A 14,840-nucleotide genomic window follows, 5' to 3' on the forward strand; every position below is an offset into this window, starting at 1 on the left:
CATTCAGAATAACTTCACACACACCCGCTACTGTGTATTTCCAAGTCTAATTCTGTCACTAAATCCATACCGGTGACCCAGCGCCTAAATACTAGGCCTCAAATTTAAATCCCTCTAAATCTCTCGTTACCCACCGCTGTACTGTTGTTGCTGGGCAAGATATTTAGTGTCCGTCAAAGCACATTTTTTGTTCTGGGTTGAAGTACAATTCCCAATTTAGCAATTTCATAATTTAGTGGTTTCTGCTATATCAGAGCTATTTGAAATCTATCCCTAAAAGGGTATATAATATTGAAGGTGCACATAGGGTCATTCAGAATAACTTCACACACACGCTTCTGTGCATTTCCAAGTCTAATTCTGTCACTAAATCCATACCGGTCACCCAGCGCCTAAATACTAGGCCTCAAATTTATATACCGCTGAATTTGAATACAATACATTGGGCCAAATAATATATTTGTTGTTGTGGTGAACCATAACAATGAGAAAAACATCTAGTAAGGGACGCGGACGTGGACATGGTCGTGGTGGTGTTAGTGGACCCTCTGGTGCTGGGAGAGGACGTGGCCGTTCTGCCACATCCACACGTCCTAGTGTACCAACTACCTCAGGTCCCAGTAGCCGCCAGAATTTACAGCGATATATGGTGGGGCCCAATGCCGTTCTAAGGATGGTAAGGCCTGAGCAGGTACAGGCATTAGTCAATTGGGTGGCCGACAGTGGATCCAGCACGTTCACATTATCTCCCACCCAGTCTTCTGCAGAAAGCGCACAGATGGCGCCTGAAAACCAACCCCATCAGTCTGTCACATCACCCCCATGCATACCAGGGAAACTGTCTCAGCCTCAAGTTATGCAGCAGTCTCTTATGCTGTTTGAAGACTCCGCTGGCAGGGTTTCCCAAGGGCATCCACCTAGCCCTTCCCCAGCGGTGAAAGACATAGAATGCACTGACGCACAACCACTTATGTTTCCTGATGATGAGGACATGGGAATACCACCTCAGCATGTCTCTGATGATGACGAAACACAGGTGCCAACTGCTGCGTCTTTCTGCAGTGTGCAGACTGAACAGGAGGTCAGGGATCAAGACTGGGTGGAAGACGATGCAGGGGACGATGAGGTCCTAGACCCCACATGGAATGAAGGTCGTGCCACTGACTTTCACAGTTCGGAGGAAGAGGCAGTAGTGAGACCGAGCCAACAGCGTAGCAAAAGAGGGAGCAGTGGGCAAAAGCAGAACACCCGCCGCCAAGAGACTCCGCCTGCTACTGACCGCCGCCATCTGGGACCGAGCACCCCAAAGGCAGCTTCAAGGAGTTCCCTGGCATGGCACTTCTTCAAACAATGTGCTGACGACAAGACCCGAGTGGTTTGCACGCTGTGCCATCAGAGCCTGAAGCGAGGCATTAACGTTCTGAACCTGAGCACAACCTGCATGACCAGGCACCTGCATGCAAAGCATGAACTGCAGTGGAGTAAACACCTTAAAACCAAGGAAGTCACTCAGGCTCCCCCTGCTACCTCTTCTGCTGCTGCCGCCTCGGCCTATTCTGCTGCTGCCGCCTCGGCCTCTTCCTCCGCCTCTGGAGGAACGTTGGCACCTGCCGCCCAGCAAACAGGGGATGTACCACCAACACCACCACCACCACCTCCGTCACCAAGCGTCTCAACCATGTCACACGCCAGCGTTCAGCTCTCCATCTCACAAACATTTGATAGAAAGCGTAAATTCCCACCTAGCCACCCTCGATCCCTGGCCCTGAATGCCAGCATTTCTAAACTACTGGCCTATGAAATGCTGTCATTTAGGCTGGTGGACACAGACAGCTTCAAACAGCTCATGTCGCTTGCTGTCCCACAGTATGTTGTTCCCAGCCGGCACTACTTCTCCAAGAGAGCCGTGCCTTCCCTGCACAACCAAGTATCCGATAAAATCAAGTGTGCACTGCGCAACGCCATCTGTAGCAAGGTCCACCTAACCACAGATACGTGGACCAGTAAGCACGGCCAGGGACGCTATATCTCCCTAACTGCACACTGGGTAAATGTAGTGGCAGCTGGGCCCCAGGCGGAGAGCTGTTTGGCGCACGTCCTGCCGCCGCCAAGGATCGCAGGGCAACATTCTTTGCCTCCTGTTGCCACCTCCTCCTTCTCGGCTTCCTCCTCCTCTTCTTCCACCTGCTCATCCAGTCAGCCACACACCTTCACCACCAACTTCAGCACAGCCCGGGGTAAACGTCAGCAGGCCATTCTGAAACTCATATGTTTGGGGGACAGGCCCCACACCGCACAGGAGTTGTGGCGGGGTATTGAACAACAGACCGACGAGTGGTTGCTGCCGGTGAGCCTCAAGCCCGGCCTGGTGGTGTGTGATAATGGGCGAAATCTCGTTGCAGCTCTGGGACTAGCCAATTTGACGCACATCCCTTGCTTGGCGCATGTGCTGAATTTGGTGGTGCAGAAGTTCATTCACAACTACCCCGACATGTCAGAGCTGCTGCATAAAGTGCGGGCCGTCTGTTCGCGCTTCCGGCGTTCACATCCTGCCGCTGCTCGCCTGTCTGCGCTACAGCGTAACTTCGGCCTTCCCGCTCACCGCCTCATATGCGACGTGCCCACCAGGTGGAACTCCACCTTGCACATGCTGGACAGACTGTGCGAGCAGCAGCAGGCCATAGTGGAGTTTCAGCTGCAGCACGCACGGGTCAGTCGCACTACAGAACAGCACCACTTCACCACCAATGACTGGGCCTCCATGCGAGACCTGTGTGCCCTGTTGCGCTGTTTCGAGTACTCCACCAACATGGCCAGTGGCGATGACACCGTTATCAGCGTTACAATACCACTTCTATGTCTCCTTGAGAAAACACTTAGGGCGATGATGGAACAGGAGGTGGCCCAGGAGGAGGAGGAGGATGAGGAAGAGGGGTCATTTTTAGCACTTTCAGGCCAGTCTCTTCGAAGTGACTCAGAGGGAGGTTTTTTGCAACAGCAGAGGCCAGGTACAAATGTGGCCAGCCAGGGCCCACTACTGGAGGACGAGGAGGACGAGGATGAGGAGGAGGTGGAGGAGGATGAGGATGAAGCATGGTCACAGCGGGGTGGCACCCAACGCAGCTCGGGTCCATCACTGGTGCGTGGCTGGGGGGAAAGGCAGGACGATGACGATACGCCTCCCACAGAGGACAGCTTGTCCTTACCCCTGGGCAGCCTGGCACACATGAGCGACTACATGCTGCAGTGCCTGCGCAACGACAGCAGAGTTGCCCACATTTTAACCTGTGCGGACTACTGGGTTGCCACCCTGCTGGATCCACGCTACAAAGACAATGTGCCCACCTTACTTCCTGCACTGGAGCGTGATAGGAAGATGCGCGAGTACAAGCGCACGTTGGTAGACGCGCTACTGAGAGCATTCCCAAATGTCACAGGGGAACAAGTGGAAGCCCAAGGCCAAGGCAGAGGAGGAGCAAGAGGTCGCCAAGGCAGCTGTGTCACGGCCAGCTCCTCTGAGGGCAGGGTTAGCATGGCAGAGATGTGGAAAACTTTTGTCAACACGCCACAGCTAACTGCACCACCACCTGATACGCAACGTGTTAGCAGGAGGCAACATTTCACTAACATGGTGGAACAGTACGTGTGCACACCCCTCCACGTACTGACTGATGGTTCGGCCCCATTCAACTTCTGGGTCTCTAAATTGTCCACGTGGCCAGAGCTAGCCTTTTATGCCTTGGAGGTGCTGGCCTGCCCGGCAGCCAGCGTTTTGTCTGAACGTGTATTCAGCACGGCAGGGGGCGTCATTACAGACAAACGCAGCCGCCTGTCTACAGCCAATGTGGACAAGCTGACGTTCATAAAAATGAACCAGGCATGGATCCCACAGGACCTGTCCGTCCCTTGTCCAGATTAGACATTAACTACCTCCCCATAACCATATATTATTGGACTCCAGGGCACTTCCTCATTCAATCCTATTTTTATTTTCATTTTACCATTATATTGCGATGCTACCCAAAGTTGAATGAACCTCTCCTCTGCCTGTGTGCTAGGCCTAAATATATGCCAATGGACTGTTGCAGTGGTGGCTGACATGAAGCCTGATTCTCTGCTATGACATGCAGACTAATTCTCTGCTGACATGAAGCCAGATTGTCTGTTACGGGACCTCTCTCCTCTGCCTGGGTGCTGGGCCTAAATTTATGACCATGGACTGTTGCAGTGGTGGCTGACGTGAAGCCTGATTCTCTGCTATGACATGCAGACTGATTCTCTGCTGACATGAAGCCAGATCGTCTGTTACGGGACCTCTCTGCTCTGCCTGTGTGCTAGGCCTAAATATATGCCAATGGACTGTTGCAGTGGTGGGTGACGTGAAGCCTCATTCTCTGCTATGACATGCAGACTGATTCTCTGCTGACATGAAGCCAGATTGTCTGTTACGGGACCTCTCTGCTCTGCCTGTGTGCTAGGCCTAAATATATGCCAATGGACTGTTGCAGTGGTGGGTGACGTGAAGCCTCATTCTCTTCTATGACATGCAGACTGATTCTCTGCTGTCATGAAGCCAGATTGTCTGTTACGGGACCTCTCTGCTCTGCCTGTGTGCTAGGCCTAAATATATGCCAATGGACTGTTGCAGTGGTGGGTGACGTGAAGCCTCATTCTCTGCTATGACATGCAGACTGATTCTCTGCTGACATGAAGCCAGATTGTCTGTTACGGGACCTCTCTGCTCTGCCTGTGTGCTAGGCCTAAATATATGCCAATGGACTGTTGCAGTGGTGGGTGACGTGAAGCCTCATTCTCTGCTATGACATGCAGACTGATTCTCTGCTGACATGAAGCCAGATTCTCTGTTACGGGACCTCTCTCCTCTGCCTGTGTGTGTGCTGGGCCTAAATATATGCCAATGGACTGTTGCAGTGGTGGCTGACGTGAAGCCTCATTCTCTGCTATGACATGCAGACTAATTCTCTGCTGACATGAAGACAGATTCTCTGTTACGGGACCTCCCTCCTCTGCCTGGGTGCTGGGCCTAAATATATGCCAATGGACTGTTGCAGTGGTGGCTGACGTGAAGCCTCATTCTCTGCTATGACATGCAGACTGATTCTCTGCTGACATGAAGCCAGATTCTCTGTTACGGGACCTCTCTCCTCTGCCTGTGTGTGTGCTGGGCCTAAATATATGCCAATGGACTGTTGCAGTGGTGGCTGACGTGAAGCCTCATTCTCTGCTATGACATGCAGACTGATTCTCTGCTGACATGAAGCCAGATTCTCTGTTACGGGACCTCTCTCCTCTGCCTGTGTGTGTGCTGGGCCTAAATATATGCCAATGGACTGTTGCAGTGGTGGCTGACGTGAAGCCTCATTCTCTGCTATGACATGCAGACTAATTCTCTGCTGTCATGAAGCCAGATTGTCTGTTACGGGACCTCTCTGCTCTGCCTGTGTGCTAGGCCTAAATATATGCCAATGGACTGTTGCAGTGGTGGGTGACGTGAAGCCTCATTCTCTGCTATGACATGCAGACTGATTCTCTGCTGACATGAAGCCAGATTGTCTGTTACGGGACCTCTCTGCTCTGCCTGTGTGCTAGGCCTAAATATATGCCAATGGACTGTTGCAGTGGTGGGTGACGTGAAGCCTCATTCTCTGCTATGACATGCAGACTGATTCTCTGCTGACATGAAGCCAGATTCTCTGTTACGGGACCTCTCTCCTCTGCCTGTGTGTGTGCTGGGCCTAAATATATGCCAATGGACTGTTGCAGTGGTGGCTGACGTGAAGCCTCATTCTCTGCTATGACATGCAGACTAATTCTCTGCTGACATGAAGACAGATTCTCTGTTACGGGACCTCCCTCCTCTGCCTGGGTGCTGGGCCTAAATATATGCCAATGGACTGTTGCAGTGGTGGGTGACGTGAAGCCTCATTCTCTGCTATGACATGCAGACTGATTCTCTGCTGACATGAAGCCAGATTGTCTGTTACGGGACCTCTCTGCTCTGCCTGTGTGCTAGGCCTAAATATATGCCAATGGACTGTTGCAGTGGTGGGTGACGTGAAGCCTCATTCTCTGCTATGACATGCAGACTGATTCTCTGCTGACATGAAGCCAGATTCTCTGTTACGGGACCTCTCTCCTCTGCCTGTGTGTGTGCTGGGCCTAAATATATGCCAATGGACTGTTGCAGTGGTGGCTGACGTGAAGCCTCATTCTCTGCTATGACATGCAGACTAATTCTCTGCTGACATGAAGACAGATTCTCTGTTACGGGACCTCTCTCCTCTGCCTGGGTGCCGGGGCCTAAATATCTGAGAATGGACTGTTCCAGTGGTGGGTGACGGGAAGCCAGATTCTCTGCTATGGAACCTCTCTCCAATTGATTTTGGTTAATTTTTATTTATTTAATTTTTATTTTAATTCATTTCCCTATCCACATTTGTTTGCAGGGGATTTACCTACATGTTGCTGCCTTTTGCAGCCCTCTAGCTCTTTCCTGGGCTGTTTTACAGCCTTTTTAGTGCCGAAAAGTTCGGGTCCCCATTGACTTCAATGGGGTTCGGGTTCGGGACGAAGTTCGGATCGGGTTCGGATCCCGAACCCGAACATTTCCGGGATGTTCGGCCGAACTTCTCGAACCCGAACATCCAGGTGTTCGCTCAACTCTAATTAAGACCATTGAATAACCATATGCTATATAAACCATTGGTTTTATCCAATCATTGTTCTGAACATAAGAACTTTTGAACTCCCTCAGTATTCTCATTTACCACCTCTGCTTTTAAAGTATTCCGTGAACACTACACCCTTTTCGGGAAGAAGTACTTCCTTGTGTTTCCCTTGTGTATAGTTAACATTTTAAAACATGACCTCCTGTTTTAGCATTTCCCCTCTAAAACATGTTTCCTTTCATTGCTTTACTATTCAATGTATGTGATTTTCCATTACCTCTTTAACCTCTATATGCAGGGATTCATAGCAAAGGCTTGACTATGTGGGTAAGACCATCTCTGTACAACATACTGAACGTACACACTAAGGAGAACTTCGGAAGAGTACCAAGTTTCCCAGAGGTATGCTCTGCTTATATAAAATTCTTTATTTTAGGATTTTGCAGCATATTCGGATTCTGAATGAGTGTGCAACCAGTATATAGAAAATAAAAGTATGGTTATATGTATCCTATAAAGAGTAGAATGGCCCTTTTCTTTTGTTAGCTGTTTTTTTCCTGTTTTTCCTGTAATTATCATGTACTATATAGAACTTGCAGAAAATGTATAGAACATGGAAAAAAAGCAATAAAGCAACTGTCAATTATACTATTTAATATGTAGTTTATCTTCCATGTGATCCATACAGGTAGACTGATCAATTGTAAACTTAAAGGTGTATTCTCATTTTGGACATTGGGGGCATATCGCTACAATATTCCCCCCAATGTCTGAAAGGTGTGGGCAGTGGCGTGCTTAGGGTGTTTTGCACCCGGGGTGGGTCCTTTCTCTGTCAGCTCCCCCCCCAATACTTTAAAAAAATTGTACCCCCTCACAGTAGTATTGCCCTAATAGAACAACCTTTACAGTAGTTTGTACAGATGTGTGCCCCCTCACAGTAGTTATGCCCTCTCTGTGCCCCTTTCACAGTTGTAATGCCCTCTCTGTGCCTCCTTCACAGTAATAATCTGCATCGTGCCCCCTTCACAGTAACAATCCCCATTGTGCCCCCTTGATAGTAATAATCCCCACTGTGTCCCCTTCATAGTAATAATCCCCATTGTGCCCTCTTCACAGTAATAATGCCCATTGTGCCCCTTTAATAGTAGTAATGCCCACTGTGTTAGTAATGCCCTCTGTGCCCCTCCATAGTAAAAATTCCCATTGTGCCCCTTCACAGGAATAATGCCCTCTGTGCCCTCTTCATTGTAGTAATGCCTTCTGGCTCTGTGCCCGCTCCATAGTAAAAATGCCCATTGTGCCCCTTAACATTAGTAATGCCCTCTGTGCCCCCTCCATAGTAATGAAGCCCTCTGTGCCCCCTCCATATTAATAAAGCCATCTGTGCCCCCTCTGTAATAAAAAAAAAAAAAAACACAGTAACTACTGACCTTGTCCCGTTCCTGAAGCTCACATACCTCACTTCCCTGCAGGCACAGATCGCTCTGCAACACAGTGTGGGCGGAGCTTATGCAGATTTCCGGGTCACTGGCTCCACTCACACAGGCTGGCAGCTTGAGCTGTGTCTGCAGGCTGAATGGTGTAGCTGGGAGAAGTCTCCCTGCTTCACCATTCTGTGCGCCACCGGCCTGAAGGAGGGCAGGGGCGCTGGGAGCTGAGCGGTGAGTGACAGGACATCAGCTCCCAGTGCTCCAGCAAAGAGTGCTTCCATTTGTATTGATGGAAGAGCTCATTGCTTCTGGCCTCCCGCTGAGAGCCAGCACCTGGGGTGGACCGCTCTCCCCCTCCTTAATACGCCACTGGGTGTGGTTCCCACTTTTGGGACCCGCACTTATGCTTAGAAAGGGGCCTAAAAACAACCGAGCACTGGCTCCGCTATTTCCAGAAGCCCCATAAAAGTAAATGGAGCAGTGCCCGTGCTTTTGTGATGTGCTTCCCATTAATTTAAATGGGACTTCTAAAAATAGCCAAGCGAGCCGCTTAGCTATTTTCGCCACTCCCACAGAAATTAATGGAGGACGGCTGTGCATGCACTTTGTGGGCTCTGTTCTAAGTATAGGTACTGGTCCCAGAGGTGGGAACTGAACCTGTTGGACATTGGGGCCATATCCTAGCTATATATCCACAATGTTCAAGTAGGGAATACCCCTTTACAGAAGGTAGTATCGAAGGTTTTGAAAGCACTAGGACTGTACAGTGAGAATATGTTGCTATTGTTGCTACTTTATATACTGTATATAGGTACTGTAGTTAGCATAGGGAAAAGTTTTATTTCGGTCTGTAACTATAGGAACTTCAGTGCCTAGGGGTAAAAGGAAAACAGCAGCCTAAATATGCAGAATTCTAGGGGTGAAAATATGGTGGGGAATATGGCCTCTGCTAACCCTATGGAAGAAAGTAAATGTTCTGAAACAGATCTTGTGGGCACACAGAATGTTAATATACCAGCTAATGAGTTGCTCCTGAATATCCTAAAGTGTTTAAGAAGGAGTTAAATTTGACAGTAGCAGAGATGTCTAAACAACTAAGTAAAAGTAGGGGCAACATTTTATGTAATTAAAAATAAATCAAGAGTTAACGAGGAAAGGTTGGATGGTCTTAAAGAAAAATTAGAAGATCTGAAGAACAGATCAAATCAGAACAGAAGATGCAATATTAGAAATAAAGTGTTACATGAAAGTGTTATTGATTTGAGCAGTGCATTTTCTAAAATGTATCTAATATTTATCTGTAATATAATATTTATCTAATATCTTTCAAAAACTGAACTTATTGTGTTTCCTTCATCTACTAACCTACCCAAACATGATATCTCTCTCTTAGGGCTCATGCACATGACCGTATGTATTTTGCGGTTCGCAAAAAACAGATCTGCAAAATATACAGATGACGTCTGTGTGCGTTCCGTATTTTGCAGAACGGAACAGCTGGCCCCTAATAGAATAGTACTATCCTTATCCATAATGCGGACAATAGTAGGACATGTTCTATTTTTTTTTTTTTTTGCGGAACGGAAATATGGACATAGGGAAACGGAATGCACACAGAGAAACTTCCATTTTTTTTGCGTACACATTGAAAAGAATGGTTCCTCAAACTATCTGGAAAAAAAACAGACGCGGAAAGAAAATACTTTCGTGTGCAGGAGCCCTTAGTGTGTGGCACCATGATCACTCCTAGGCAGCACGCCCGCTGTCTCAGCATTACTTTTTTTTCTTTCTTAATTAAGAATGCGTTCTGGATTCCATTATGGCTTTCCGTTTTAAAATGGTTATAACGGAAAATAACGGAATCCATAAGATGGAAGTCAAAAAGGAAGCCTTTAGAGGCTGTTATGCAAGACGGAAAACAAAGTCCTGTCGACAGGACTTTTTTCTCCGTTCTGCATAACGAAAACCAGAAGGATCCGTTATACTTCCCCATAGACGTCTAATAAGATGGAAAGCAAAACGGAATGCCTTTAAAAGGCTTCCGTTTTGCATTCCGCCATAATACAAGTCTATGGGCAGCATAACGGATCCGTCCTTCTGTCTTCTGGATTCCTTTATTTTCCGTTTTAGCCATTTTCTAACGGAAAGCCATAACGGAATCCAGAACACGGATATGAACCCACCATAACATGTATAAAAGTACTAAAGAGCAAGAGTCAGCAGGTGTAACATTACATCAATTTGCCAGCTACCTGGCTTCTCAGGTTACATATCAAGAAAAGTATAGTAAAACTAAGGGGCGCTATCCTCTATGTTTCATCATTGACAGTGTGGAAGATGCCCCTAATCAGGGTCGATCACGTTTGCTCTACTGCTCCAAATTAATAGTAACCCGAGGGTTTTACGTGCACGGAAGAAGATAACTGTGACACACACACTGGGGTCAAAGCAAATTCTCATTTATTACAGGAAGTACAGAAGTTTATAAAGTCATCAGAGGGGCATTCCCCCTGAGGCATGTGGCATCATCACATCGGCTAAAATATGAAAATATGAAAAGAGATAACACTTGTCATCTGCCCATTGTGCATTGTTTTACTAACTGGGGTATGTGAACTATGTAAATATCTAGCTGTAAGCGCCATCTTGTAATGGAGTTTTCACTAACAACAAAAAAGCATATATGACGTAGCAAGGAGGCGTTTTCTCTTCCGTAGGATGGAACCTTTGTGCTCTGGAGAAGATAAGGTGTTGTCTAATAGCTAGAGTATGTGGGAGCTTTCTTAGCTAAATCAAAGAATGTAGTCCATATGTCTATCAATCCCCCCTTGGACCTCATTTTTTCCCTAATGAAAGCCTAGCACATCTGTCCCCATGCTCCAAATCCTCTTACCCAGCTTCCATGACAACCTAGCCTCGTGTATAGCATCCCATAACACTGAACTTAGCATGGAAAAGTCAGATGTCAGTCCCTATTGTCGATGATCTCCAGGTGGCATCGTAAGCGGGGCGGGGCAACAGAACTAAGTGGACTTTGTCTCCCATCCTCATGTATTTCTCTCATGATCATCTCTGGGGTAGCCTCAGCTACGGCTTTGAGCAGAAGCCTCCTAATGCGGCGGATGACACAACAAACGATTACTGCAAGGATCAATAATACCAAAGGATCAATAATACCATGATTATAACCATTCCAATTTGTAACCAGGTCCGTTTCCAATTTTCAATCCAGTTTTCGAACCAATTTTCCCATGAACTATCCGCTCCAGAATTTCTCTTTAACTCTTCTGAAAGAGAAGTAAGTCCCTTCAGGTCATTCATGACCTGTCCATTTGGTCCTAAGTTATCAGAAATTACAGTACAGCAGGTTTCACCAATCATTTTGCACACACCACATTTTTCTGCCAGTAGCATGTCCAGGGCCATTCTATTTTTGAATGCCATAACACTAGTGGGCCCCAGCTGCTCCACTTTACCATTTAATGCATCTCTGGTGTAATTCACAAATCTCTGCTGATTGTAATAGATGTAGTTGATCCAATACACATTTTTGTTTATAGTAACTATAGGGATTAAAGATTCAAACCCTGCGGCCACTTGACTTATAGCTTTGAACTCATCTGGGACCCCCCTGGGCACTCCTATAGCATCTATTTACGCGTGGGAATCTAGGCTGCCTCCTTGGCTGGAAGGGCCTCTGTGGTGGAATTTTATTTAAAACTATGGGAGGATGTCACAGGGCGCCGACTTCGCACTTCTTTCTCTCTGCACCGCAGGCGCCCTGCGGTAAGTTTGGAGCTAGGACATGCGCTACGTCCTAGTCTCCAGAGTAACAGGGGGCGGGGAGGACCCGGCCGCGCATGCCTCCTTAACGTGGCCGGCGTCCTCTGCTCCCATGGTTACTGTAAGGAGTCTGAGCGCCGAGATGGGCACTCGGCACTCAGCTGTATGCAGCGGGACGAGTCGTGTGACGCTGGCCACGTCACATGACTCCTTTCCACCTCTATTTAACAGGCAGCCTGCTGGCCACAGATTGCCTATGATTAAGGTCTATACCTTATGTATCTTCATCTGTGGCATTGCTGTTCTGGTGTTTGTGTAACACCCTAGAGTTGTGTTACTACACGCCTCTACCCCGCTTCTATCTTTTAAGAGCCTTTACCTTGTCACCTGATATGATTTTACATTATATCACTCACAAATATGCATAAACCATGTTAAATGTAAATTATTTTTGTAATTTTCCAGGTTCACCAGCAGGTGGCAGCAATGGGTTGGTAAAGACTTAGCTACAGTTTAGTATTTCTAAGCTGGAATGGTTCATTTCAGATTAGCTCCCCCTCTGTGGAGGTGTGGACTGTTCCCACATCCTACAGAATGGGTGGAGGAGGAAGTTAGAAAGGAGTGTAGCCCACCCCCAGCTAGGGGTAGGGTGTGTGTTAGGAGCTCTCCAATATAGGGAAGAAAGCCAGGATCTTGTTTCGGCTGAGACATTGATCACAACCCCAGCCTGAGCCCTGCAGCCTCAGCTGGATGACAAGAAAGCAGACAACCTCCAGAGTTCTAGGACGAAAGCATTCCCTGTGAGCCGATCTGTGAGTAAAGTCCAGAGACCTAGGAAAAGCCATATTCCTACTCAGCTAGTCAGTCCCCACAAAGCAGAAGATATAGAGAAGTGCAGAAGCCAAATTCCTGCCACAGTTTCAGAGCTACTAAGCAGATGTCCTTTCCTGCAAGCTCCAGATTTATAGTGCAGAAGATTCATTCCTGCCAACCATTGCTGAAAGCCTGCTTGGACCTAAGACTAAAGCTGTACAATGCTTGGATGAAAGTTATCTTCAGTAATGACAAGTTTGAACTTCACCAAAGGTGTGGACATCAATTTCTGCTGCAAAATTCCTCTATTACTCCTACTATCACTACACTCAATTTATTGCAAGTGAGCCAGGAGTCCAGCCGTACCCAGGTAGGAGACACCGTTGACACCATTATCACCACCATACAGAGACATTATAAACCATCACACCACTCTGGCATTCCTAACCTGGGGCGTGAATTATAACACCTTGGAAGGGCCCTGGGGTAGTACTCTGCGCACGTTGCAATTGGCGTAATGAACAAAATACAAACTATTATCCACCCCTATCCTGACCCACTGCATAAGTGGTGACAGCGTACCACATACCTGGACACTGCATTTGTATCTCAGCTCGTTTTTTTACCTCATTCCTCGCTTGCTCCTTTGTCCAATTGCATCTCCTGGTATTTGACTCCTGTTCAGACTTTGACTCGCCTGCTCCCTTGTCTTATTGCTTCTCCTGGTATTGACCTTCGGTTTGTGCTCCGACTTTGCTTTTGCTAGCCCCCTGGTACCACATTGACCTCTTGGTTCTGACCTTGCTTGTTTGACTTTTCTTTGTCTGTCTTGTTTGTCTCTCCCGCACTTACTCAGGTTAGGGATCGCTGCCCAGTTGCGCTCCGTTACCTAGATGGGTAAATGCAAGTAGACAGGGACAGAGGTGTGGGTGGAGTCAGTTTTGCACCTTTCCCCACCCCCTTCCTGTGACAGAGGAAATAAATAAGAGGAATTAATTTAAACAGTAGGATCCATGGTAATGGGATTTTTGGGGAATCATGTTTGATCCAGGGCTTACGGAAGATAATTTTAGTTGTTGGATAGAGAAAGGTATTGTAAAGACAAAGGGGGGAATTTATCATGGGGAGAATATTTGAAATGAGTTTTGCCTGAGTCTGTGTTGGAGTTCTTTATGCCACATTTATCAAATGTTAGAGGTTGTTTGATAAATTTGTATTGTCCTTAAACCTAAGGCCCCTTTGACACAAGCCAGTATTACGCTTGGGTGCAATGCGTTATGCGAACGCATTGCGCCCACACTGAATCCGGACCCATTCATTTCAATGGGTCTGTGTACATGAATGTTGTTTTTCACGAATCACTTGCGTGCTGCGTGAAAATGTTCTATATTCGGTGTTTTTCACACAATGCTAGTCCTATAGAAGTGAATGGGGTTGTGTGAAAATCGCATAGCAGCCGCAAGCAAGTACGGATGGTTGCTAAGAGATGTTGTTTGTATACCTTCAGTTTTTTATCACACGCGTGCAAAACGCATTAAATCGCATTGTACCCGCTCAATAAAAACTGAACAACTGAACGCAATCGAATACTAAACTGAATGCACTTGCTTGCAAAATTGCGCATTTTTCACTGAACGCATCCGCAACGCATCCGGACCTAATCCAGTCACACTCGATTGCAAGGAGCCTAACACTTCTATTTAGAGAAGTTACTCCTTTTTTCCTACTCCACCCTCCTCCTGGAGTGAGACTGCGACTATTTGCGACTTTTGCCATGATAAATCTGGAGTGAAACTCATTAACATAGCTAACCACACCCACATTCCCACCCATATTACAAAACTGGAGTGAGTGGTGCAAAAATGCAAAAAGTCGCAACATTTTGCGCAAGTTAGTGTAAAAAGTTGCACATTTTTGCACAATTGCTTAAATTTTGCACAAGCGAGTGTAAAAAAGTTGCAAAAGCCCTATGTTGCAACTTTTTTATGTCAGAATTCCAGAGTAAAGGTATGATAAATAAGGGCCAAAACATTTTTTTTACCCGCAGGATACCAGCGCTGTACATGTAGCACACGGCCTTGCAGATTTTGGCATTTTTTGTTCTTTCGTTTCTCTCTCTGAAGTA

General features: G+C 47.1%; 1 protein-coding gene across 2 annotated transcripts in view; it reads left to right on the forward strand.

Annotated features, from left to right (window-relative positions):
• LOC122931898 (retinol dehydrogenase 7-like) overlaps nt 1-14,840 on the forward strand; it is a 149,281-nt gene that overhangs the window by 92,332 nt on the left and 42,109 nt on the right. The window contains exon 1 of one of the 2 annotated variants that reach the window (XM_044285965.1): nt 7,015-7,091. The exons of the other annotated variant lie outside the window; for it this stretch is intronic. The gene's annotated coding sequence lies outside the window, so the exon portion shown is untranslated. Of the gene's footprint in view, nt 1-7,014; nt 7,092-14,840 lie in introns of those variants that run through there. 2 annotated transcript variants of the gene reach the window in all.

Source organism: Bufo gargarizans, chromosome 3 (assembly GCF_014858855.1).
Source record: "Bufo gargarizans isolate SCDJY-AF-19 chromosome 3, ASM1485885v1, whole genome shotgun sequence".
Classification (NCBI taxonomy): domain Eukaryota; kingdom Metazoa; phylum Chordata; class Amphibia; order Anura; family Bufonidae; genus Bufo; species Bufo gargarizans.